We start from the raw sequence: 27361 nt of genomic DNA on the forward strand, positions 1-27361 counted from the left end.
TTTTTTTCCTCAAGTCTTTTGTATTAGATTGTCATAAAGATGCGCTGCACAGAAAACACAGCACAGTACAGGACAGATGGCCCTTCAGTCCATTTTGTCCACTTCGAACAAAATGCCCCATCTAAGCTAGTGCCATTAGGCTATATCCTTGAAACCTTTCCTATTCATGTACCTGTGCAAATATTTGTTTAAATGCTGTTGTTTTGTTGTTGCTACACCTGCCTCAACTACTTTCTCTGACAGCTTGATCTGCTTGATCCACTCAAGACCTCGGCTGCTGTAGGACACATTGACCCGCGAATGTGCCATCTGTCACCTCACACAGTCACTGATCAACCTTCGTGGCCCGATACACCTCCTGCAGCCGACCTCACAACACCCTCCGAGTGCCTCCGAGTGTGCAGGAGGTTAAACCCCAGCCCACTGACCAGCACCATTCTTTTCCTGTATCCACTGCCACCACTGCCAATTTGAACTGAATGATGCCAAGACTCAATGGCAGAGTTATAGGGAAAGGTTGGTCAGGCTAGGTCTTTATTCCTTGGAGTGTTGTAGACTGAGGAGTGACCTTATAGAGGGATATAAAATGACGGGATAGATTGGGTGAATGCACATGGTCGCTTATGCAGGGTAGGGGAGTCTAGAACCAGCGGACATAGGTTTAAGGTAAGAGGTCAAAGATTTAGAAGAAACCTGTTCATACCAGAAACCTGAATTAATGCATTCTTCACGTTTCCCAATAATTTTCTACTATCCAACTATAAATATTTTGTTTAGAAACCAGAATACACCAGGGTTTGACCTCGAATATCAGATTTGATTTTATATCCAGTTTCATTTTGCCATGTTTCTTGAAATAAACAATAGACAATAGGTGCAGGAGCAGGCCATTCGACCCTTCGAGCCAGCACCGCCATTTAATGTGTTCATGGCTGATCATCCCCAATCAGTAACCTGTTCCTGCCTTCTCCCCATATCCCCATGACTCCGCTATTTTTAAGAGCCTTATCTAGCTCTCTCTTGAAAACATCCAGAGAACCTGCCTCCACCGCCCTCTGAGGCAGAGAATCCCACAGACTCACAACTCTCTGTGAGAAAAAGTGTTTCCTCGTATCCGTTCTAAATGGCTTACCCCTTATTCTTAAACTGTGGCCCCTGGTTCTGGATTCCCCCAACATCGGGAACATGTTTCATGCTTTTAGCGTGTCCAAACCCTTAACAATATTATATGTTTCAATGAGATCTTCCACATTCAGTTGCCTGCCATTTGTGCACAAACCACCAAATTATCCAATGGTAACATTTGGGAGGCATAAACTTCAAACTAGCTATAGGTTTGTTCAATTCTAGGATGTGCTTAGGTCTACAGCACTCCACCCACTGGTCCTCAAACAAACCTACAGCAACAACCAACAAAACATAGCAAGTTACTCATTTTAAGTTAATACTAGACTAAGTGGGACCCATTGGGTCCCTGTCACACAGGAGGCTTAGTCCCTCAATTCAATTCCACCACTCACCCATAGCCCCCAACTGCACAGGCGGAACTAATTTCCCCTCATCCCTAGCACTCTCTTCCCCTCCTCTTCATATTTCCTCTCCTCCTCCCCTCCCCCAATCCCTTCCTCACCTTTCTCTCCCCTACCCTCAGTTATGACCTCCCTCCCTCCATAACTCCTCTCCCCTCCCTACCCCCTCCTATCCCCAACCTCCCACCCCACTGCTCACCTCCTCCTATCCCCCTCCCACGATCCCTACTTACCTCTCCCACTGCCCTCCTCTCCCTTTGTTCCCCACACCCTACTTCCCCCACTCCCCATCTCCTCTCCCTCTAATCCCCCTTCTCCCCTACTCTCCCACCTCATCTCCTCCCTTTTCTTTTCCCACTCCTCCTACCCTTCCCCAATCCCTCCCTCATCTCTCATTTTCCCTACCCTCAGTCACTCCCTCCCTCCATAACTCCTCTCTCTTCCCTACTCCCCTCCTCTCCCTCTATCCCCTCTCATCCCCCACTCTCCCTCCCCAGGATCTCGAGGTTGCCGCTCCTCTCCCTTCTTGCGTGCCCCGGAGGAGCATCAGCCGTCGGCGCCCCTTAGAGCCAGGCCTCGGATCCCCGTTGTGTGGGTGGGGAGTGGGGGAGAGCTCGAAGAAAAGACCTGGGAAGAGTCATGTGGGAGGGGTGTATCACGGGGGAGGGGGGCAGAAGCCAGCGAGGGGGACCGGAGGGGGACCAGAGGGGAAGGGGCTGGAGCTGTGGGGCGTCGTGATGGCGGTGCATTTGGGACTCACAGCGAGTGCTGGATGCTCTCCGCCACCGATATCAGACTCTCCGCATTCTGTTTGGTGACATCTCCGACTGCACGCCAGGCTGCTTCCGGTCCTTCTGAAAATTGTGTCCAGTTGGAGACCTCCGCTAGTCATTCCCAGCTCCAGTAAAGACGCGATGGCGCAGGAAGGGGCTGACCATCCCGGGGAGTAACAGGAGAAGAGACCAATCTGCGCGGCGCTGACAGGCAGGAAGGAGATCGATCTGTGCACGTGCGGTTTTTGCAATTTTTAAACCTCGCTAACGTTTACAATATACTACCGATCAGAACGAAACTTGTTGCACTCGCAGTGCAGGAGAACGGTGAGTGAGCTGATGAAAAATTGTAGCGCTATCATGTACCGTTTTTGCATAAATAGAAAAAACGCACAAACCGGAAAAGCACAAGAACAGTATTAGTTATGTACTAGACCAAGTGGGTCTGTTCCATCGACGGGAAAAATCCTCGGCACACATGCAGCGGAGGGGGGCTCTGAGCGAGGTGGCCAAAAATGACGGCCTTGGGTGGCGGCGTTCTCTCGGAAATCGCAGCACAGAAGGCCAAAAGCGGTTAAGAACAGAGATTTAGTAATATACTAGACCAAGTGCAGACCCGTTGGGTCTGTTCCCCCAACGTGCGGTTGTGGGGGGGGGGAGGAGGCATGCAGCGTCACACACACACACTAACTATCCCCCCCCCCCCACTCACGCTAATTACCCCCCTTGATATTATATTAATATTATTAATTTGCTCCTTTTACTCCATAACCACCCTATCTACTGACGCATAGCCCCCAACTTGCAGTCACATCTAGAGAGGGGGGGGGGGAGAGGCGGGCAGAGAGAGAGGGCAGAGAGAGAAGGGGCAGAGACACAGAGAGAGGGGAAAGAGGGAGAGGAGGATGAGGAGGAGGAGAAGAGGGAGGGTGGGTGAGAAGGGAAAGGTGGGGGGGATGGGAGGAGAAAAAGAGGTGAGAGTGAGGGGGAGAGAGGGGGGGGGGGAGGGGAGAGGTGAGGGGAGATGGAGATGTGAGGGGAGGGGGAGAGGGTGAGGGGAGGGGGAGAGGTAAGGGGAGGGGGAGAGAAGTAGGGAGGGTGGAGGGAAAGGGGTAGGGGTGTGTGTGTGGAGGGGAGGGGAGTTTAGGAGAGGGATGGTGGGAGGGGAGGAGGGGAGGAGGGGAGAAAAATGGGGAAAAAGAGGGGGAGGAGAGGGGGGGAGAGGAGAGGGGGGGGGTTGAGGACAGGGGGAGGAGGGGGGGGAGAGGAGGGGGGGGGGGGAGAGGGAGGGGGGGGGGAGAGGGGAGGGGGGGTGAGGAGGGGGGTGCTGAGAGGGGGGAGGGGTGGGGGAGGGAGAGGGGAGGGGGGAGGGGGGGGGGAAGGGGGAGGGGGGGGGTAGGGGGGTGTGGAGGAGGGGGGGGGAGGAGGGAAGGATGGGGGGGGGAGGGGAGGAGGAGGGGGGGGAAAAAGGGGGGAGAGAGGGGGAGAGGGGGAGTGGAGAGGAGAGGAGGGGGGAGGGAGAGAGGAGGGGGGGGAGGAGGGAGGGGGGGGGAGGGGGGGAGAGAGGGGGGGGGGGGGGGGGAGAGAGAGGGGGAGAGGGGGGGGGGGGGGAGAGAGGGGGGAGAGGGGGGGGAGAGGGGGGGGGGGGGAGGGAGAAGAGGGGGGGGGGGAGGAGGGGGGGGAGGGGGGGGGGAGGGGAGGGGGAGGGGGGAGGGGGGGGAGAGGAGGGGGGGGGGGGGGGGGAGAGAGTGCCTTTTTATTTCAACCCAAACCTCCCAAACAACCATTTGCAGGCAGTGCTTTTTTACTTTAACCATATTTTCATTTTCAAACCACATTAAGGGTACTTACTCACAGTTGTGTGGACATGTGTTCAGTGTTAGTCACAGCTCAGAGAAACGTGACCCTCTGCCTTCCTCCAGCTTGCAGACTAATTGAGGCACACCACTTCCTGGTTTTATAGTCCATCCCCCCTGCTGCCAGCGGGGGCAGCAGAGAGAATGGGGAATTTTGTAAAATCATTAATATCTCTGTCATTTTTCATCAACTGGAAAAATCCTCGGCACACATGCGGCGGAGGGGGGGGCTCTGAGCGAGGTGGCCAAAAATGACGGCGTTTTCTCGGAAATCGCAGCAGAGATGGCCAAAACCGGTCAAGAACAGACTTTTAGTAATATAGATAGATAAGATAAGATAGATGAAATCAGGTAGCGCAGGCATTCACATCTGAACCAGGCAAATTTTGCAGGGATCAAAATAACAAACTCCATGGGGGCACTTAATAATATTACAAACATAAAACACAACTTCCAGTGATCCATGAGCCATCTCCTTCAGGCTCGTATTACAGTTCTGCTAACTTTGTATCTCATGGTGATGTTGTTATCAGCAGCTTTGATGACCACAATACTTTCTCCTACAGGTTCTCAAATAAATACACTCACACAAGATCAATCTTTGAAGAAAAAGAGCTCCATTCCTTTCTTTAAGAAGGAACTGCAGATGCTGGAAAATCGAAGGTGCACAAGCTTCTACATCGGTGAGACTAAGCGGAGGTTGGGCGATCGTTTCGCCGAACACCTCCGCTCGGTCTGCAAGAACCTACCTAATCTCCCAGTGGCTCAGCACTTTAACTCCCCCTCCCATTCCCCATCCAACCTCTCTGTCCTGGGTCTCCTCCGTGGCCAGAGTGAGCAACACCGGAAATTGGAGGAGCCACCACATATTCCGCTTGGGGAGTCTGCATCCTGCAGGCATGAACATTGAATTCTCCCAATTTTGTTAGCCCTTGCTGTCTCCTCCCCTTCCTCAGCCCTCGGGCTGTCTCCTCCCATCCCTCAGCCCTCGGGCTCCTCCTCCTTTTTCCTTTCTTCTCCCTGCCTCCCCCCATCAGTCTGAAGAAGGGTTTCGGCCTGAAACGTTGCCTATTTCCTTCGCTCCATAGATGCTGCTGCACCCGCTGAGTTTCTCCAGCATTTTTGTGTACCTTCCATTTTTTTCTTATTTGTTACATGGCTTTGTTTTCTATTATGGTTTATAAATTCTGCATTTAACGTAAGCTTAATGCATTTCTTTCAGTTCTGTATTTTGCTTTCACCTAGATTCTGCCTTGAGGAAAAATGCAAGCAAGTTCATGTCTTCACATGGACAGCTTCAGCTATTTATCTCAATCTGCTAAATCTACAAAAAAGTTATTAAGATTGGTGTCTACTTTCAAAACAACATGGACAATAAAAAAGACTAAGCAAGGTTTTGTCATTAAAACAACTGAAATAGAAAAAGATGTTCCAATTTAGCGATACCAAGTAGTAGATACCTATTTTTCAGCTATGATTAATTTGGGCAATCACATGGACAACACATTTATATACGTGTCAACCAATATTTGTCCTTCACTTTTATGAATGCACAAAAATAAGTTCTAATTGGATATTTAGGATGGCCAAGACCTCATGGGCTAACCTTCTGCTGATATTATTCCAAAGCGGACACATCCAGCCTTATCAGCAAAAAATAATGTTATGTAAATCAATTTCCCATGTTCGTTAAACACTGGTTTCAAAAGACATTCTGCCTAAAGCGGCCCAGCTTGTGAAACCAGCTGCACCACGAGGGTGATATAATGAAGAGTTTCAGTTCAAGGAAGTCCTTCACACTGAGCTGTATTTTGTTCCATTGCAGTGGCACTAATGAGTACATTAAAAAAAAAATCATTTAAAGAACTTCATGTAGAGACCGCGAAGTGCACACCAACAGAGTGGGTAAACAGCTCAGTATGGTTTTATAAATACTTATTCTGTTACTCAAAATCTAGTATTCAGAAGAAATGCTCATCATCAATTACAATGGTTATTTTTGCCATTAAACCCACTTTCAGTTCATATTTTGATAAGACACAACAAGCAATATATCTGGACTCTTAGAGCATTCCTATCAATTCCAATTTTCTGGCTGGCACAACTTTGGGTTGTGGGAGGAAACCAAAGCCTCAGTCGCAGGGAGAACAAGCAAACTCCACACACGTAGCATCTGTGATCAGAATCGAACCAGAGTCACTGGAGCTATAACTGCTGTGCCAATAATAGGAAGAAAGATTCCAAGGGGAGTAAGCTGCTGACAAGGGACATCAGGGACAGTACAACGTAGCAAAGATGAGCGGGAAGCAAGTGGATTGGGTAATGTATAAAGTGCAACAGAAGATAACTGAAGGAGAAAATATGAGGTGCGAAGGTAAGCTAGCCAATAATATAAAGGAGGATAGTAAAAGCTTCTTTAGGTATGTGAAGAGGAAAAAATTAGCTAAGACCAAACAGAGGAACTGAAGGAAATCCACATTGGGTGTTGGGTAGTCTGATGGGACTGAAGGCTGATAAATCCTCAGGGCCTGATGGTCTGCATCCCAGGGTACTTAAGGAAGTGTCTCTAGAAATTGTGGATGCATTGGTGATAATTTTCCAATGTTCTAAAGATTCAGGATCAGTTCCTGTGGATTGGAGGGTAGACAATATTATCCAACTTTTTAAGAAAGGCGGGAGGGAGAAAACAGGGAATTATAGACCAGTTAGCCTGACATCGGTGGTGGGGAAGATGCTGGAGTCAATCATAAAAGATGAAATAGCAGCACATTTAGATAGCAGTAACAGGATCAGTCCGAGTCAGCATGGATTTACGAAGGGGAAATCATGCTTGACTAATCTTCTGGAATTTTTTGAGGATGTAACTAGGAAAATGGACAAGGGACAGCTAGTGGATGTAGTGCACCTGGACTTCCAGAGAGCATTTGATAGGAAACAAGGAGTAGGGATTAACGGGTTCCTTTCATAATGGCAGGCAGTAACTAGTGGGGTACTGCAGGGCTCGGTGCTGGGACCGCAGCTATTTACAATATACATCAATGATTTAGATGAAGGGATTCAAAATAACATTAGCAAATTTGCAGGTGACACAAAGCTGCGTGGCAGTTGGAACTGTGAGGAGGATGCTATGAGAATGCATTATGACTTGGGCAGGTTGGGTGAGTGGGCAGATGCACGGCAGATGCAATTTAATGTAGATAAATATGAGGTTATCCACTTTGGTAGCAAAAATGGTGTCAAGTTGGGAAAATGGTGTCAAGTTGGGAAAAGGGGAAGTACAACAGGATCTGGGGGTCCTTGTTCATCAGTCAATGAAAGTAAGCATACAGGTACAGCAGGCAGTGAAGAAAGCGAATGGCATATTGGCCTTCATAACAAGAAGATTTGAGTATAGGAGCAAAGAGGTCCTTCTGCAGTTGTACAGGGCCCTTGTGAGATCACACCTGGAGTACTGTATGCAGTGTTGGTCCTCTAATTTGAGGAAGGACATTCTTGGTTTTGAAGGAGTGCTGCGTAGGTTCACAAGGTTAATTCCCAGGTTGGCAGGACTGTCATATGCTGAGGGAATGGAGCGGCTGGGCTCGTATATTCTGGAGTTTAGAAGGATGAGAGGGATTCTTACTGAAACATATCAGATTATTAAGGGTTTGGACACGCTAGAGGCAGGAAACCTGTTCTCGATGTTGGGGCAGTCCAGAACCAAGGGCCGCAGTTTAAGAATAAGGGGTGAGCCATTTAGAACGGAGATGAGGAAACACTTTTTCACACAGAGAGTTGTGAGTCTGTGGAATTCTCTGCCTCAGAGGGCGGTGGAGGCCGGTTCTCTGGATACTTTCAAGAGAGAGCAAGATAGGGCTCTTAAAAATAGCAGAGTCAGGGGATATGGGGAAAAGGCAGGAATGGGGTACTTTGGGGATGATCAGCCATGATCACATTGAATGGCGGTGCTGGCTCAAAGGGCCAAATGGCCTACTCCTGCACTTATTGTCTATTGATATGCCAGCATACTAATAAAACTGCACCAGGTTTACACTCTAATGTAACATTGACTACTGCCTGCAAAAATATTAAAACAGGAAAAGACAGAAAACAGAATCAATTTCAAGTCAAATAAATAGCATAATTTCAAGATTAATTTGCGCCCAGTTTCCTGATTTAATTAGAAATGTTCAATGGATCGATGGTTCTTTATTGGCACATGTACCCAAGTACAGTGAAACTCTTTTTTTTTTTGCATCTCGTTCAGTGACAATCCTACCATACCAGGTATTTCAGGTACAATCATACTAAGGACAAGAGTATAAGACAGTAGGCCACGCCAAGTCAATACAGTGGGGGCGATGCGAGACGGCTGCCCTGCCAGCAGCGTGTTAGTCATTTCTAATTTTTTAGTGTGCCCAAATGTTTGTTTTATTGTCTCTCGGTGAGTCTTGTGTGGGGAGTGGTGAGGGGGAGGTAAGGGAGGGAGCCACGTTTGGTCGCCTCCTAAATGGAGAGGCGGCTTTTTCCATGTTGCCTCCCGCGCGGCCTAACACTATAGATTGGTGCGGCCTTTCCTGGAGTCGATCCTGGAGCTTCAGCAGCGGGCGCAACGCGGACATTTAATCACAGAGTGAGCGAGCCCTTAACGGGGTCGCCAGAAGGTAGTGCTCCGATCGCTGGCCCGCGGACTGTTACAGCCTGAAGCCATGGTCTGCGGAGCTTCTAGCGGCGTTCGGAGCCTGGGATCCCTCGTTGGTGATCCCCGGAGAAGAGCTCCGACCACCGGCCCGCGGCCTAAAACATCTTGAAGCCGCAGTCTGCGGAGCTTCTAGCCGCGGGCACGGTGTGGACTTACCATCCAGAGCGGGATCCCTCGCCGGGGATCCCTGGAGAAGAGCTCTGACCACTGACCTGCGGCTTACAACATCCTGAAGCCGCGGTCTCCGGTACAGAACCACCAATTCGGGACTTACCTTCCAGACGAGAGGGCCAGTACATCTGCCATTCTACATAGTTCTGAGACATGGAATACCCACACCAGGCAACACAAGACATATTCTCTTGTGTTAAGAGTTAAGTCCTCTTAACTGGAAGGATAAGCAAGTTCTTATTAGATAAGCTATTCTAGACTGGGCATTGAGTAATGAGGAAGGGTTAGTTAGCAGTTTTGTTGTGCGTGGCCCCTTGGGCAAGAGTGACCATAATATGGTTGAGTTCTTCATTAGGATGGAGAGTGACATTGTTAATTCAGAAACAAGGGTCCTGAACTTAAAGAAAGGTAACTTTGAGGGTATGAGACGTGAATTGGCTAAGATAGACCGGCAATTGATTCTTAAAGGGTTAACGGTGGATATGCAATGGAAAGCATTTAAAGACTGCATGGATGAGCTACAACAATTGTTCATCCTAGTTTGGCAAAAGAATAAATCAGGGAAGGTAGTGCATCCGTGGATAACAAGGGAAATCAGGGATAGTATCAAAACAAAAGATGAAACATACAAATTAGCAAGAAAAAGCAGCCTACCAGAGGACTAGTAGAAATTTCCCAGCAGAGGAGGACAAGGGGCTTAATTAGGAAAGGGAAAATAGATTATGAAAGAAAACTGGCAGGGAACATAAAAACTGACTACAAAAGCTTTTATAGATATGTGAAGAGAAAAAGATTAGTTAAAACAAATGTAGGTCCCTTGCAGTCAGAAACAGGTGAGTTGATCATGGGGATCAAGGACATGGCAGACCAATTGAATAATTACTTTGGTTCTGTCTTCACTAAGGAAGACATAAATAATCTGCCGAAAATAGCAGGGGACCGGGGGTCAAATGAGATGGAGGAACTGAGTGAAATCCAGGTTAGCCGGGAAGTGGTGTTAGGTAAATTGAATGGATTAAAGGCTGATAAATCCCCAGGGCCAGATAGGCTGCATCCCAGAGTACTTAAGGAAGTAGCCCCAGAAATAGTGGATGCATTAGTGATAATTTTTCAAAACTCTTTAGATTCTGGAGTAGTTCCTGAGAATTGGAGGGTAGCAAACGTAACCCCACTTTTTAAAAAGGGAGGGAGAGAGAAAATGGGGAATTGCAGACCAGTTAGTCTAACATCGGTAGTGGGGAAACTGCCGAAACCGTTATTAAAGATGGGATAGCAGCACATTTGGAAAGTGGTGAAATCATTGGACAAAGTCAGCATGGATTTATGAAAGGTAAATCATGTCTGACGAATCTTATGGAATTTTTCGAAGATGTAAATAGTAGAGTGGATAAGGGAGAACCAGTGGATGTGTTATATCTGGACTTTCAGAAGGCTTTCGACAAGGTCCCACATAAGAGATTAGTATACAAACTTAAAGCACACGGTATTGGGGGTTCAGTATTGATGTGGATAGAGAACTGGCTGGCAGACAGGAAGCAAAGAGTAGGAGTAAACAGGTCCTTTTCACAATGGCAGGCAGTGACTAGTGGGGTACCGCAAGGCTCAGTGCTGGGACCCCAGCTATTTACAATATATATTAATGATTTGGACGAGGGAATTGAATGCAACATCTCCAAGTTTGCGGAAGACACGAAGCTGGGGGGCAGTGTTAGCTGTGAGGAGGATGCTAGGAAGCTGCAAGTTGACTTGGATAGGCTGGATGAGTGGGCAAATGCATGGCAGATGCAGTATAATGTGAATAAATGTGAGGTTATCCACTTTGGTGGCAAAAACAGGAAAGTAGACTATTATCTGAATGGTGGCCGATTAGGAAAGGGGGAGATGTAACGAGACCTGGGTGTCATGGTACACCAATCAATGAAAGTAGGCATGCAGGTGCAGCAGGCAGTGAAGAAAACGAATGGTATGTTAGCATTCATAGCAAAAGGATTTGAGTATAGGAGCAGGGAGGTTCTACTGCAGTTGTACAGGGTCTTGGTGAGACCACACCTGGAGTATTGCGTACAGTTTTAGTTTCCTAATCTGAGGAAAGACATTCTTGCCATAGAGGGAGTACAGAGAAGGTTCACCAGACTGATTCCTGGGATGTCAGGACTTTCATATGAAGAAAGACTGGATAGACTTGGCTTGTACTCGCTAGAATTTAGAAGATTGAGGGGGGATCTTATAGAAACTTACAAAATTCTTAAGGCTAGATGCAGGAAGATTGTTCCCGATGTTGGGGAAGTCCAGAACGAGGGGTCACAGTTTAAGGATAAGGGGGAAATTTTTTTGGACCGAGATGAGGAAAGCATTTTTCACACAGAGTGGTGAATCTCTGGAATTCGCTGCCACAGAAGGTAGTTGAGGCCAGTTCATTGGCTATATTTAAGAGGGAGTTAGATGTGGCCCTTGTGGCTAAAGGGAGAGAAGGCAGGTATGGAGAGAAGGCAGGTACGGGATACTGAGTTGGGTGATCAGCCATGATCATATTGAATGGCCGTGCAGGCTCGAAGGGCCGAATGGCCTACTCCTGCACCTATTTTCTATGTTTCTAAGTGAAGGACAGCATCCTTTTCCAAACTGACATCCTCAGCACCAAGGCCACAACTACACTCTGTTGGTTCTACTGGGCAAGCTCGTTATTTGCATGCCAGATAGCTGCTTCCCAAAAAACTTTATTCTGAGCTCTGTCACAGGAAGTACTTACTGTGGTAAAGCCTGCAAGATCCACAATGGTCTTTTCAGTATACCTAGAATCATAACAACCAGAGTGAAAACAAGACATGCTTGATTCCGAGGGACTGTGTCTAAATAAGTTAAATAGAACACAGAACTTCGGACAGCACAGCACAGCACAGGAACAGGCCCTTTGGCCCACAATGCCCATGCTGATCATGATGCCAAGACCAAATCTTATCTGCCTGGGCATAATTCATATCTTTCCATTCCTGATATATCCATGTACCTATCCAAAAGCCTCTTAAATGCAGCTATCATTTCTGTCTCCACCACCCCCACCCCTAGAAGAGCATTCCGGGCTAAAAATGTTGTTGCACATCTCCTTCAAACTTTTCCCCTTTCACCTTAAATCTGTGCCTTCTACTATTTGATAATTCCATATGGGGTAATAGGTTCTGAATGTTTACCCTATCAATGCAACTCATAATTTTACATCCATCTATCAGGTCACCTCGCAACCTCAGGCATTCCAGAGAAAACAATCAAAGTCTGTCCAACTTCTCCCTGTAGCTAATACCTTCTAATCCAGACATCATTCAGGTAAACCTCCTCTGCATCCTTCGAGAAGCCTCCATATCCTTCCTGGATTGGGTCGATTTGAACTGCCCACAATTCTCCATATGCAGCCTATTCAAAATCCTATAAAGCTGCATCATGACTCTCTGACACTTATACTCAATGCCCCCGACCAATGAAGGCACGCACAGCACATGCCTTCTTTACCACTCTATCTACTTATGCTGTCAGTTGCAGGGAATTATGGTCTTAGAGCCCAAGATCCTTCTGTGCATCAATGTTGTTAAAAATCTTGCCATTAATTGTATATTTTCCACATACAATCGACTTTCAAAGTGCGACACCTAAATCGAAAGCAATAAAATAAAATGCAAATACAGATAGCTAATGCACTTAAGAATCTGATATTTTTTGGCATTTCATAACTTTGGCAGTAATTATTATTCTTTTTTTTTTAAATTTCAAATTGGACATTTACTCTGCGGGTTGGAATCAGCAACAGCAGTATTATTTATATAGTTCTCAACTGCATGTTGATCCTCCAAGCTAATCAACTGAATTATAATACTATTCCCTCATTTGCACAATAGTGTCACACAGGGTTATCGTAAAATAATGTTTTATAGCCAATGATAATAAAACCATCATTAAATTCTCCCAGTTGCATACATTTCTAATTGATATTTAGCCCCTATGCATCATAATGAAAATTCAATTCTTTATTTGGACTTCAGACATACAGTGCGAAAACAGGCCCTTTAACCCACTGAGTCCACGCCGACCAGAGATCACCATGTACACGAGCACCATTCTACACACTAGGGACAATTTAAACTTTACATAAGTGAAGTAACCCACAACCCTGTACATCTTTGGAGTGTGGGAGGAAACCAGAGCACCCAGAAGGGAGAATGTACAAACTCAATACAAACAGCACCCGTAGTCAGGATCAAACCCGTGACACTGGTGCTGGAAGGCAGCAACTCCACCGCTGTACCACTGTACCACCACCCGTATTGAATCCTCTTCCTAAACCACAAAACCTCTTTGAAACCACAAAAATATGCTTCATTTCTGAATTTCCCTTTGAAGTTATGATGGCTACAAATGAAGAGAACTACACAAAAACAATGAAACAAAAGAAGAACAATGTTCCCACAGGGTCTTCTTCAACAACCCAAGATGTAGACAGCTTTTGCACTGACGCCGCACAATGTACTTAAATATTTATATTGCTGGAATGAGATTTCAGTGCACTCTATGGACAAAGAAGTGAGCATGCTAAAGGGGCTGTCCCACTGCGGCGACCTAATCCATGAGTTCAGAAGAGTTTGCCCTCGACTCATACTCGCAGCATGGTCGACACGAGGTCCTAGGAGGTCTTTGTAACCATCCTTCATGCTCGAGAGTAGGCCCCGTGTACTATCCTCAGCTAGGTCTTTGCGTATTTTTCAACATGCTGAAAAATGCCCGCGGTTAAAAAAAGGCCGCCGTGGAAAAAATCGATACTTTTTTTACTCGTAGGTTCAGTCGAAGTAAGTCGGCATGTTATTCGTAGGTAATCGAGGGTAGTCAAAGGTAATCGAAGGTAGTCATAGATAGTCTTCAACATAGTCAACATACAAGATGACCAGCGGGCGTGGTGCGCCGTTTCCTGGCGGAGACCGCCCAGCACCTCGGCTTCGTTGGTGGCACAGCGCTGGAGCGCTATCGTGGAGCGGAGCGGGCGATGCCTTGCCTGGGTCACCGCGCTGGATCGATGCGCTAGAGCTCCGGTGAGCTGTGACCGCCGAGAGCAACACCTCCGGGCTGCGGGTCTGCGGAGCGGAGCGGGCGGCGCCGCCTCTAACATCGGGAGCCTGGGAGCTCCAAGCCGGCGCGGCCTTGTCGGCTTCGGAAGCCGCGGTCCCCAGTTAGGAAGCAATGGTATCCACTGTGGGGGGATGATTTTTTTTGTGTGTAAGTTAATATGTTAGTCTGTGTCCAAGATGGCTGTCGGAAGGGAGAGTGGATGCTGGCACGCTTTAGCTGCCGCTGCTCTCTCTTCACATTGTGTTTTTTTGATTTTTTGTCTTTGGAGCGATTTCTGTCTTTAATTTGTGTATTGGTGATGTCTTTATTATTTATTTTACTCCGACTATACGTTTTTTCTCTTCTGTTAATTTCTGTAAGGTGTCCTTGAGACTTTGAAAGGCGCCCGAAAATAAAATTTATTATTATTATTATTAAGATACAAGATACATTTATTTGTCATATGCACCAATTGGTACAGTGAAATGTGTTGTCACCATACAGCCATACAAATAGTAAAGACCACAGAACATGATAGACTTTAACACAGACATCCCCACACAGTGGAATCAAAATTTCCCACTGTTAGGGAAGGCTCTAAAATTCAGTCATCCTCCTCCGTGTTCCTCCGTTTTTTCACCCGTGGTCGGGGGGCTCCCGAACCCCTCGCAGTCGCCGCCATGGGCGGCCCGTTGTTCAGGCCCTCTCACCGGGATGATGGAAGTCCGACGTCGGAAAGGAGAACAACCTCAACGGCTTGGACATCCGAATTGGCCACTTCCTACCGGAGTCCGCGGCTCCCAAAGTCCACAGGCCGCGCTGGTCAGAGATTCAACGCTGGGAGCCCTCGGCAAAGGGTCCCAGGATTTCTCGATGTTGATCAGCACCGCACGCGCTTCGAAGGGAGGTCAAAGGAGACGAAGGAGATCGAAGGAAGTCGTCTTCACTCTCCACTATTCGGTGTCCAATTTTCTCGAAGCTAGTCTTCAACAGAGTCAAAGGAGGTTTTCTACATAGTCGAAGGAGGTCTTCAACATGACATTTTTTCAAACTCTCCTAAACTCTTCCCAACTCGCTAATTAGGTCGCCGCAATGGGACAGCCCCTTAACCTCTGAACTGAGGCTGAAGTTTTGTCAAACCAAGAATGAGCACAGCAGTATAAAATACTACATTACATGCAAAATTATAGTATTTCAATGTATAATTAGCATACTTATGAACCATAAACAGATTATCACGAATCAAAAATCAAAAAGGTTCTTAATGATCATTTTGCGATTTCAAATTGATACATAATGGAACACTACAATTACGTTGCGATGAGGCAAATAAAGGTCTAAAGTGCAGTTTCTTGTATTCTTGTATTCTTGTATTCAAATTTTATTGTCGTTGCCTCACTTTGAGACAACGAAATGAATTTCCCGTACAGCAGTATCGTTAAAAAAAATCACAAGAAAAATAATAAAAATAAATAATAAATAAATAATAAAACATATTAAAAAAAAATAAAATTGAAATTGAATTAAAAATTTAACAAAAGCACAAACACAAAAAGTCCACAACACAACATAACATAAATGGCACCCAGGTGAGGACGGCACCATAGTCCAGCCAGCCTCCCCTCCGTGTCCATCCGTAGTCGGGGCCTTCCGAGCACCTGCAGTCGCCGCCCCGGGTGGCCCGATGTTCAGGCCCTCACGCCGGGCTGGTGGAACGCTGACGCCGAGCCCCGACGGTGAGCATCCTCCTCCTCAGCGGCCCGGACCTTCTGATCAGCCGCCTCCCGCTGCCGGAGTCTGCAGCTCCCGAGTCCGCAGGTCGAGCTGGGCAGAGTCACAGGACCCCGCGCTGTCCATCAGCGCCGCCCGCGTTGGGAGCTCTGCAAACCGCAGCTCCTTGATGTTGGTGCAGCAGGTCCAGCACTCCGGGCTCCAGACGGCGACCCCCGGTAAGGCATCGCCAGCCCCGCGATGTTCCAGCGCTGTCCCGCCGCTGCTGGAGCTCCGGTCGATCCCGGCAGGAAAGGCCGCGCCAATCCAGGTAGGTAGGCCGCTGTGGGGGGGGGGGGGGGGGGGAGGACGCGACTCGAATAATAGTCGCGTCCTCACCAGGAAGCGGCTGAAGGACGGTATCCCCCGCACCGTGCCCTCTTCCCCCACATAAAAACACAAAAAAACACAAAAAAATACACTTTTAACATAACAAAATAAACAAAAAAACAAAAAGATACCGGGCTGTAGGTGGAGGCTGCTGGCACCAGCGCCACCGGAAGTACAAGGTTCTGAATACTAATGATGGAAACCAATGAAAAAGCATCACACAAATACTAACATCTCCAAACTTGCGGGTGACACAAAGCTAGGTGGCAATGTGAGGCTAGGAGGCTGCAGGGTTACTTGGGTAGGTTGGGTAGAGTAGGCAGATGCATGGCAGATGCAGTATAATGTGGATAAATGTGAGGTTATCCACTTTCATGGCAAAGAAACGGAAGGCAGATTATTATCTGAATGGTGTCAGATTAGGAAAAGGAGAGGTAGAAGAAGACCTGAGTGTCCCTTCTACATTAGTCACTGAAAGTAAGCATGCAGGTACAGCAGGCAGTGAAGAAAGCTAATGGCATGTTGGCCTTCATTGCGAGAGGATTTGAGTTTAGAAGCAAGGCGGTCCTACTGCAGTTGTACAGGGCCCTGGTGAGACCACACCTGGAATATGGTGTGCAATTTTGGTCTCCTAATTTGAGGAAGAAAATTCTTGCTATTGAGGGAGTGCAGCGTAGGTTCACCAGGTTAATTCCTGGGATGGTTGGACTGACATGATGAAAGAATCTGTCCACTGGGCTTGTATTCACTGGAATTTAGAAGGATGAGAGGAGATCTTATTGAAACATACAAAATTCTTAAAGGATTTGACAGGCTAGATGCAGGAAAAATGTTCCAGAGGTTGGGGGAATCTAAAACCAGGGGTTACAGTTTAAGAATAAGGGGTAGGCCATTTAGGGCTGAGATGAGGAAACACTTTTTCACCCAAAGAGTTGTGAATTTGTGGAATTCTCTGCCACAGACGGCAGTTGAGGCCAATTCACTAGGTGTTTTCAATAGAGAGTTAGATTTAGCTCTTCGGGCTAAAGGAATAAAGGGATATGGGGAAAAAGCAGAAACAGGGTACTGATTTTAGATGATCAGCCATCATCATATTGAATGGCGGTGTTGTCTCGAAGGGCAGAATGGCCTACTCCTGCACCTATTTTTCTATGTTTCTATGTTTCTAACACCCATCTTGAGGATACTCGAGATGTCCCTTCCAGTTAAGTTGCTTGTTGGCACACATGGCCGCACTCACAAATAAACACAGGTTTCTAGTTGAGTACCATCATTCATTTCCAGTTCCGATAGAACTGTGTTATGAACTTTACCATTTAAACAGAAATATGCTAACAGTTGTGTATCTGACTAGTCCTGACCTGCCGAAGGTGAGATTTTCAACTGGCACATTATTATCACACGGCCTACTGTGTGATAAAATTTCATTATAATTAATGGGCATTATTGAGTTAATGATTTCTGTTTTCTGGGTACATGCTGGGTACGGAAACGTCAATGAAATAACAATGCTGTGGTCTTTTGAAAAAAAAAACTCTCTGTTTATGAGATAAAAAGGCTAATTTCCTCCTTATTGTATTGCAGATTATTAATTTCTAAAACAAATGTTACAATCTTAAAAGTGAACAACAAAAAACGACCATGTTCTGGTATAAAGAAGCTGCAGATGATGTATTCATCCCTCAACCAGTAACCACAGCAACAGATCGTAAAACAACCCTTAGTGGCAACCAGGAAAATTAGCTTTGTTAAAAATAGAGGATAAAAGGATAAGAGAGCACACTACTTTATTTGTTCAGGCTGGAAGGGCAGTCGAAAGAAATCCTGGAGTGCTAAGACCTAGGGTGTCCCTCAGGAAATCCTGTCTTCAAAGACTGGAAAGTAGAGTACAAACTCACACAGAAAGCAATGGAAGGAGTTTCAAAAAGTGATCATCTCAGTGAAAGATTAAAAAAAAACCTGCACTTACACAGTACCCTTCAAAGTAAAAAACCTGATGAAAGGTAATAAAATGCGATAAAACAGTTTTATGAAATGTGTGCACCAGCCAACCTTGCAAAGATCACAGGAGCAATTAAATGTCAAGATACAATTAGAGATTCTGCATTGGCAAATAAATGAAACAAATCTTAGACGTCACATCAAAAAATCAATATAAATTAGAAGGGTCTCGACCCGAAATGTCACCTTCTCTCCAGAGATGCTGCCTACCCCGCAGTTACTCCAGCTTTTTGTGACTATCTTCAGTTTAAACCAGCATCTGCAGTTCCTTCTTATCCATAAATTATATCTATCTATCTATCTATCTATCTATCTATCTATCTATCCATCTATCTATCCTATTACTAAAACTCGCATCTCGACCACTTACCATCTGCGTTGTAATTAAATTTGCGTAAAAACGATCCCCCATAGGGTTACGATTTTTCACCACCTTACTCACCACTGAAGGACACGCCCCTTCCGTAGGGACTATAAAACCCGGAAGTGTTGAGTGCCTCAGTCAGTCTCTGCAAGATGGGGGAGCGAGAGGGCCACGTCTCTGTCTGAGCGTGAATACCACTGAACACGTCTATTAAATTGTCAGTGCCCTTAATGTGGTTTGAAAATGCTTGCTAAAAGTGTGTTTTGGTTTGAGAGTGCTAAAGTTGCCTTGTCTAATTGAAAAGTTGGTTTCAGAATGCGAAAGTTGCCTTGCCTAATTAAAGTTGCCTTGCTTAATTAAAGTTGCTATGCTTAATTAAAGTTGCCTTGCTTAATTTAAGTTGCTTTGCCAAATGCAACAGGTTTGTTTTGAAAATGTGCCTTTTAACTGTGCCTTATTGAAAAGTTTGCAACAGTTTTTGGAAGGAAAAACCGTGAATAAATGTTTTATTAGATCAGGACTGTGTTTAATGCAAAATTGCCGCTCATTCCGTGACCTCCGCTTAGTGGAGAGGTGGCGCTGAGCGCGTCGTTTCCGCTTATTGGAGAGGTGACGCTGAGTGCGGAAGGCGCACTGTGGACACGCCACCCTGAACCGTTTGAGTAATTCAAGAGAGCTTACTGCTATGTATATGGTGAGTGTGTTTGTTGAAAGTTATTTAAAGCACGTTTTTGCTGTAGCAGCAGCAGTAGAGGAGTGTTTCAGAATAAAAATGGCTTGAAAAGCTTGAATCATTCGGTTTAGACACCTGTGTTCTTATTTTCAAACTTCTTACATAGAGTATATGGTTAGTAACATAATTCAATATGCTTACCATGCTCTGAAGTTACTTGGCATTTTAGTAGTGGTGGGTGTATGTGTGTGTGTGTGTGTGTGTGTGTGTGTGTGTGTGTGTGTGTGTGTGTGTGTGTGTGTGTGTGTGTGTGTGTGTGTGTGTGTGTGTGTGTGTGTGTGTGTGTGTGTGTGTGTGTGTGTGTACGTTCGTTCAGTCCACCCTCTCCCCCTTCTCTCTCACATAATCACCTGTGTTGGGCAGAATTTCTGCCAATTTCTCAGCTGCCAGCCTGCCACGTCTGAGTGACTGTACTGCCAGGCCTGTGACTGACCTGCCAGCCCAAGAATCCATTTGGCCCACAATGTCCATATTAGCCCTCTGGAAACCAGTCCCTTTGGCCCACAACACCCATACTAGTGCTACAGAAAGAGGCCGAGGACTGAAAGGTCGGATTTGGAATGGGAGGGGGAGTTCAAGTGCTGAGCCACAGGGAGATCAGGTTTGTTAATGCGGGCCGAGAGGGGGTGTTCGGCGAAGCGATCGCCAAGCCTACGCTTGGTCTCACCAATGTCGATCAGCTGACATCTAGAGCAGTGGATGCAATAGATGAGGTTGGAGGATGTCCTGGTGTGGAACACCTCATCCTGGGAGCAGATGCGGCATAGATGGAGGAATTGGGAGTAGGGGATGGAGTCCTTACAGGAAGCAGGGTGCGAAGAAGTGTAGTCAAGATAGCTATGGATGCCGGTGGGTTTATAGTGGATGTCGGTCAAAAGTCTAACACCTGCGATAGAGATAGTGAGATCAAGAAATGGTAGGGAAGTGTCGGAAATGGTCCATGTGTATTTGAGTGCCAGATGGAAGTTAGTGGCGAAGTTGATGAAGTTAGTGAGTTGTGTGTGGGTGCAGGAAGTAGCACCAATGCAATCGTTGATGTAGCGGAGGTAGAAGTCGAGGATGGGGCCCTGGTACATCTTGAACAAGGATTGTTTGACGTACCCCACAAAGAGGCAGGCATAGCTGGGGCCCATTGCTGGGGCCTGAGCGTGCCCATAGCTACACCTTGTGTTTGGAGGAAATGGGAGGAGTCAAATGAAAAGTTATTAAGGGTAAGGACCTACTCCGCTAGGCGGAGGAGAGTATCAGTGGACGGGTATTGGTTGGTTCTCTGGGCTTTGAGACCATCCTGGTGGGGGATGAAGATGTAGAGTGAAGATGATGGGGATGGGGGCCTAGAGAATGGAATGCCTGGAGACGACGGAGAGTGTCTGATCTTGTTTGTGTGTTTTTTTGTGTGTATATGTGTGTGTCTTTACATCTTCGCAAAAACACTAACAATAACATATTGTAAGTTATTGGGGCAAATCCTCCAAAATTATGGAAGAACTCGGATAAGGACATGGATATTTTAAAGAGACAGATTTGCTGGCTGCAACGGAAAAAATCCCAATCCACAGAAAGAAGCAGTTTCAAGTTTCAAACCTGTCTGGCCTGTGGACTTGGGCATCACACAACTAGCAAATGGTGTGGACAGGAAGGGCTGAGATGGAGATGCCGAGATTATCTTGGATACACAAAGGAAGGAACCAAGCCTCAGCAGACGGTGATAAACAGGCCAGCACAAGCACAATCACCATCTTGGATGACCCATCCATCGAGACAATAGGAGCCCATCCAGGCGATGGGATAACGATCAGGCTGAGGGATCATGACATCAGCAAACCCCTTATCATCGGAAGCCTATTGTTCATGCCAGGTCGAAACTGGGAATCATCAAAAGAACCCTTTTATCCAGAGGACCACCTGGGGGTTTCAAAGGAAGCTCAGGTATAAAAACAGGAGTCAAGCCAGAACTCTTTCTCTCTTTCTGCTCTGCTGGACAGCTCGTGAGCCTGCATCAACCTAGCTGTGAGTATCCCGGTGACCTGGTGAAATTCCCGAAATAGGATAGAGGTTGAGAAGATAAATGGAAATGGGGGTAAAATTGTGTAAAGTAAGTTTGACGACGTGCCCGATAGTTTTCCGTCCATAGTCTTAGTTTAAAGCATAAGTTTCGCCACGTATTATGTAGTGTTGGTGAGATTTGATTTCTCATTGTTTAATGAAGCCTGTAAATTTTAGACTTGCTTTGAGTCCATCTTGGTTTCTGTTTTCTCTCATCAGCACACTCTGGTCAATTCAACCTTTTAATCATATCCCACCATAATTCCGAGGACTAGAACCTAGGGGAATCCCTTTTGTTGTATTCTCTCTCTTGGAAACTGCTCGAGTGGAGTGGTGGCCGTTTGACCTTCTGACAAGGGAGAGAATAACTCGGGCAGTTGGGCCCGAAGTGGAGTAAAGGGAAACGCAAAACCCCTACAATATTTACATATTCTGATTCACATTTTCCCCCTCTATGCAGAGAGCACCTTCACTGAACATTTTATGCTTTATTTATCGACTTATTATTGATTAAAGTTTTTTTTTTCAAATCAAAAGATTTTAAATTTTAAATGACCAGCTTCAACTGATGACGTCGCAATGGCTCGTCCAGCAGTGATCAGCTTCACACATTCGGGAACGGCTTGAGTTGGAGGACCATGCCTCCTGTGGGGGCTACTGGTAGGGAATGGGTGTATTGGGGGAGCAGACCCAATGGGTCTGCACTTGGTCTAGTATATACATTACTAAAACTCTGATCTTGTTTGTTTGTATAAATGTGTGTTCTGGAAACTCTGCCAAAAGTGTACACAATAGTGCTACAATTTCTGGCCCACCTTACTCACCATTGTCCTGGGATGTGCATTAGCCAAGTTTCATTCAGATTGATGTTATATTTTACAAGTTATTGACATTTAAAATTTAAATTAACTTAAAACAGATCCCCCACTTGCCACCCACGCATGCGCAATTGGGGGAGGGTTCCCATGTGCTTCACAACGGGGATCTCTGGTGTCACAACATCACAGTGCTAATAATTTCTGCCTCCGGGCCCTGGGCTGGGGTTGTAGTCGGTGCGGGGTCTGGGGTTGGGGATACCCGGGGCTTGGGCGCTGAGGCTGGGTCTGGGTTTGAGGGCAGCAGTGCTGCTGGTCTGGGCCCGCGGGAAGCGAGAGGAGCGGGACCCGAGGCAAGGACTAGACCGCTGCCTCGGCCTCTCCCCCTCCCCGGCTCCAGGCCGCTCGGCCCATCCCCCCCAACAGCCCCCGCCTCAAGTACAACTTCATCGCCGACGTGGTGCAGAAAACAGGGCCGATGGTGGTTTACATTGAGATCCTGAGGAGGTGCGGAGGGACAGTGGGGGGGATTGAGAGAGAGGAGGGGGTAGGGAGTGGGGGATAGAGGGAGAGGAGGGCTGTAGGGGAGGTGAGGAGGAGTGGGGGGGGGGGATAGGGGGAGGGGTGAGGGGAAAGAAGAGGCAGTGTGAAGTGGAGGGGGAAGGAGTGCTGGGAGATGAGGGAGAATGGAGAAGGATAGGGGTAGGAAGAAGGATGGTGAGGTAATGGAGGAGAGGGAGGAGGGGAGGGAGGGGGTGAGCGGAGGAAGCAGAGGACGGTTGGTGGAGGGTGGGAGAGGGAGGATAATGGAGGTGAATAGGGGACTGAAGAGGGAAAGTGAAATGCGTTCACATTGATCTTATATTTTACAAGTTATTGCCATTTTAAACTTTAAAAGCAACGCAGTCGCGCTCCCACTTGCTGGCCGCGCCTGCATATTTGGGGGTGGGTTGCCATGACTCGCGTCACAACAGGGATCTCTGGTGTCACGACGGCAACCTGTAAGCCGCGCCTGGGCAGTAGGGGGCTATGGGTGAGTGGTGGAATATTGTATTGGGTGACCGGGCCCAATGGGTCTGCACTTGGTGTAGTTATAATTAAACCTATCATCAATATTGTTAATTTATCTGGAAACTAACAAGCTGGCTGCAGTTGGACCCTGCAGTTCATGCCCACAATTTGCAAATAAATTCAATCACCAACATGCCTTTTCACATTTTACACTGAACTCTACAGCAAAATTGCTAAGTGTAGCTTCAAAATGTCCTTAAGATGGCTCCAGCTTTTAATTGAAACTTTGATGATTTGACTGTAATGAGACAGAGTATCTTATTCTTTGTTTTCACCTCTGTTGCCCCAATCTTAAGATTGTATGGCAGGAAATTTGAGGCGCCTTCTCCTTCACGCCTACTATAAAATGTTCTCTGATCCAACTGAATATACTGTAATGCTACTTTTTTGACACAGCCCCATGCCAGCTTAGAACAGCAGGTTAAAAATGGACTTGCACGATCCAACAAGTTCTGCAACAAGTGGGCAACATTGCATTTAGCTCTCCATAAATTCAGTTTCCACCAAGCAGCTAAATTTTGAAAAATAATCCATCTAATTTAGCAGATTATTTTATAAAATAGGGCCATGTTTCAATCAAAAGAAAAAAAACTTTAATTTAATATTAATATCCAAATGCTCAGGAGAATCAAATGCTTCCATTAAAAGCTTAAACATGCAAAAAAAGCATTAATCTTCCAGGGTCCTGATCAAAAAGATTGTGTAGATTCAAATGTGCATTTCTGTCATTCTTAAAAGGAGAAGCCAAAAATAACAATAACCTGGGGAAATGATTACAAACACATGTCAAGTGCTATTTAATGCAAGAATTAAAATCTGGCTCAGAAGTTGAACTGTATTTCCCTTGTTGTCTGGTGGCTACCACACTGTATTTATTTCAATTGCCGTTCAAACCTTTCTCAACATTAATCAGCTCTGAACTCCAGCAGATGCCCCATCAACGATGCTTCAAGAATCAATTTCACTGCAACCAAAGCTAATCTGTTGCGCTACATATGCAGACCATGAAGATAGATCCGAAATGTCACCTTTGATCAACAATTCAAAACAAATTTTAACTATGGATGTGCTGAAAGGTCATTTCCCAGTACAGGTAACATTATCTGTGTCCAACTGAGCACAGCTGCTGATGGCGGAAATTGCAAATTGCTTGTCCAGACATTAAAGGCTGTGCGAGATTTCTGAGTGTACAAAATGCCAGCAACAAAGCAATATTTTAATTTCAATTCATAGAGAATGCTCGGCTTCAATCATGTTCATATTAACTAAACGCATAGGATTCTTCAGATAAACGGTTGGTAATTCATCATAAATACAGCTGCAAATAAAAGGAGTAACATAACTTTACTATTTCAGTTGAATAGCTCTATTTGTTATTCTCCTTCAAATTCTGATGTAATAGATGTGGCACCTGCTATACCATTGCCTGATTTTATGTCTGCATTTGTCTTTTTAAAATTCAGTTCATGAATGATGAACATTTCAAATGCATTTTAATTTAAATCAGAAATATGACTGACTTCAGTTAATGTGTTGGCGGTTCTGACAACCCCAAATTTCTTTGACTTCAGCACACACTAAAACTACAATTAAAATTGTACCAATTGTACCAATTTTGGCCACTTTTTTGAATAAAGGTAAAAAGAATATCATGTTTAAGAAAAAAATGATTGAAATAGCACATATCAATCAGGCAAAGTATTTAAACCAATACTCTGATTGTATGATGCTGTAATATGATACTGCTTCCAATATTAGCATTGACAATTAAATTAACAGGGTTTTCTAGGCTGTATACATCATTCCAGTGCCGTTCGGTGCAATTTATTCTAAACCAAACCCAAGTTTGGAAGGACAAAATTAAAGGATTCAATTATTTTTCCATTGTTCAAACATACACCACAATATATTTTCTGACACTTCTCTCCTGACAGAGAACTTCAGCAGTAGAGAGTGCACACAGTTCACTGGAAGGGTAGCCACACAAAACCATGTCAATGATGCACATCATGTCCATTGGAGATTACAAAACATGATGGATTGACCGACTCCTTCTGTCACCTAACAATTCTATGATATCTCACTAGACATGATGAAAACATAGGTGTCCTATGAAAATGATAATAAGAAAAAAAGGCAAAATATTAATGTAGACGTGTTGTTGACGATATAAAATAAAATTTTAAAAGCGACCAGTTCAAAGATTCAGTAGATGGTAGCAAAAGCTGTCAACCAGTAACCAATCCTTACACCTCTCTCTCCCCCTCAAAAAAATGAAGCCCATACCAGGAAGCACATTTTGATCAAGTGCGTACATGAACCAAATACTCTTTAAGACACGATTTGTATCAATAATACAGATGAAACGAAAATATATTTACATATAAACAAGGACATGAAACAACCATCAAGCTTCCTCTCATCAGACTGGGCGGGGGGGGGGGAGGGGGGGGGGGGGGGGCGAGTTGGAAAGAGAAAGAATAGGCAGATTGACCAAATGTGAAGAAACAAATGTTGACAAAAGAGATTCATATACTGTGAAACAAGATTAAGGCTTTACTATGATACGATGCAATAGAACTTTAGTTATCCCAGGAGGGAAATTGATCTGCCAACAGTCATAAAAACACAAAATACATGAAACATTAAATTAACGTGACGAGTGGAAAGGATTAGGGATGTGCAAAGATTGGGGGGGGAGTCACTCAGTCTACCCTGCGACAGAAGGGGTAGGAGTTGTACAATTTGATATCCTCAGGGAAGAAGGATCTCCTGTGGCGTTCTGTCCTGCATCTTGGTGGAACCAGTCTGTTGCAGAAGGTACTCCTCAGGTTGACCAGTATGTCATGGAGGGAGGGAGCTGTATTGTCCAAGATGCTCCGCAGTTTGAGGAGAATCCTCCCTTCCAAGACCAACTTCCCACAAATCCAACTCCGCACCAGGACGGAGCCAGCCTTCCTGATGAGTTTGTTAATCCTATTGGCGGCCGTGGCCTTTGCCCTGCTGCCCCAGAACACGGCAGCGAAGAAGATGGTACTGGCTATCACCGATTGGTAGACGATCTGCAGCATTTTACGGCAGACATTGAATGACCGGAGCCTTCTCAAAAAGTACAGCCGGCTCTGTTCTTTCTTGTGCAGGGCCTTAGCGTTCCTGGACCAGTCCAGTTTACTGTCCAGGTACACGCCAAGGTACTTATACTCCCTGGTAAACTGCACATCCACACCATTGATGGAGAAAGGGGATAGGGGTGTTCCTCTCCTCCTAAAGTCCACCACTAACTCCTTAGTCTTGTCAGTGTTGAGCTGCAGGTGATTCAGCCCACACCAGTCAACAAAGTCGTTGACTACACCTCTGTATTTGGCTTCCTTCCCCTCACTGATGCAGCCTACAATTGCAGAGTCATCAGAAAACGTCTGTAGATGGCAGGAGTCCGAGTTATATCTGAAGTCCGAGGTGTAGATGGTGAACAGGAAGGGAGAGAAGACCATCCCCTGTGGAGCCCCTGTGTGGCTCACCACCATGTCCAAGACACAGCTCTGTAGCCTGACATATAGTGGTCATCCAGTCAGGTAGTTGGTGATCCAGGACACCTATGGAGCATCCACCCGCATCTTCAACAGTTTGCTCCCTAGTTGTGCAGGCCGGATGATGTTAAAAACACTGGAGGAGTAAAAAAACATGAATCTTACAACGCTTCTCAGCTTATCGAGGTGAGCATCGGAATGATAGAGCATGGGTTTCGGCCCGAAACGTTGCCTATTTCCTTCGCTCCATAGATGCTGCTGCACCCGCTGAGTTTCTCCAGCTTTTTTGTGTAACCTTCGATTCTCCAGCATCTGCAGTTCCCTCTTAAACAACGGAATGATAGAGCAGGTGGATGATAGCATCCTCAACCCTCATCTTTGTTTGGTAAGCGAACTACAGGGGGTCCAGGCAGGGTTTAACCAGGGGTCGCAGGTGAGTGAGCACCAGCCTCTCCAGGGACTTCATGATGTGTGAAGTCAGTAGTCATTGGAGGAGCTGGGTGCGTATTATAGGATAACGGTGAAATAGAATGAGGCATACAGAAAGTAGGGTGGAAATACGTGTTTAGTGTCATTATGTAGGTGTACAAAAACACTTTATTCACA

The 27361-nt window shown here is 46.0% G+C and overlaps 1 protein-coding gene across 1 annotated transcript in view; it reads right to left on the bottom strand.

The window, feature by feature from the left end:
- The window catches only part of ctnnal1 (catenin (cadherin-associated protein), alpha-like 1), a 312118-nt gene that overhangs the window by 125930 nt on the left and 158827 nt on the right, over positions 1-27361 (bottom strand). The gene's annotated exons all lie outside the window — the stretch shown is intronic.

Source organism: Leucoraja erinacea, chromosome 2 (genome assembly GCF_028641065.1).
Source record: "Leucoraja erinacea ecotype New England chromosome 2, Leri_hhj_1, whole genome shotgun sequence".
Taxonomy (NCBI): Eukaryota; Metazoa; Chordata; class Chondrichthyes; order Rajiformes; family Rajidae; genus Leucoraja; species Leucoraja erinaceus.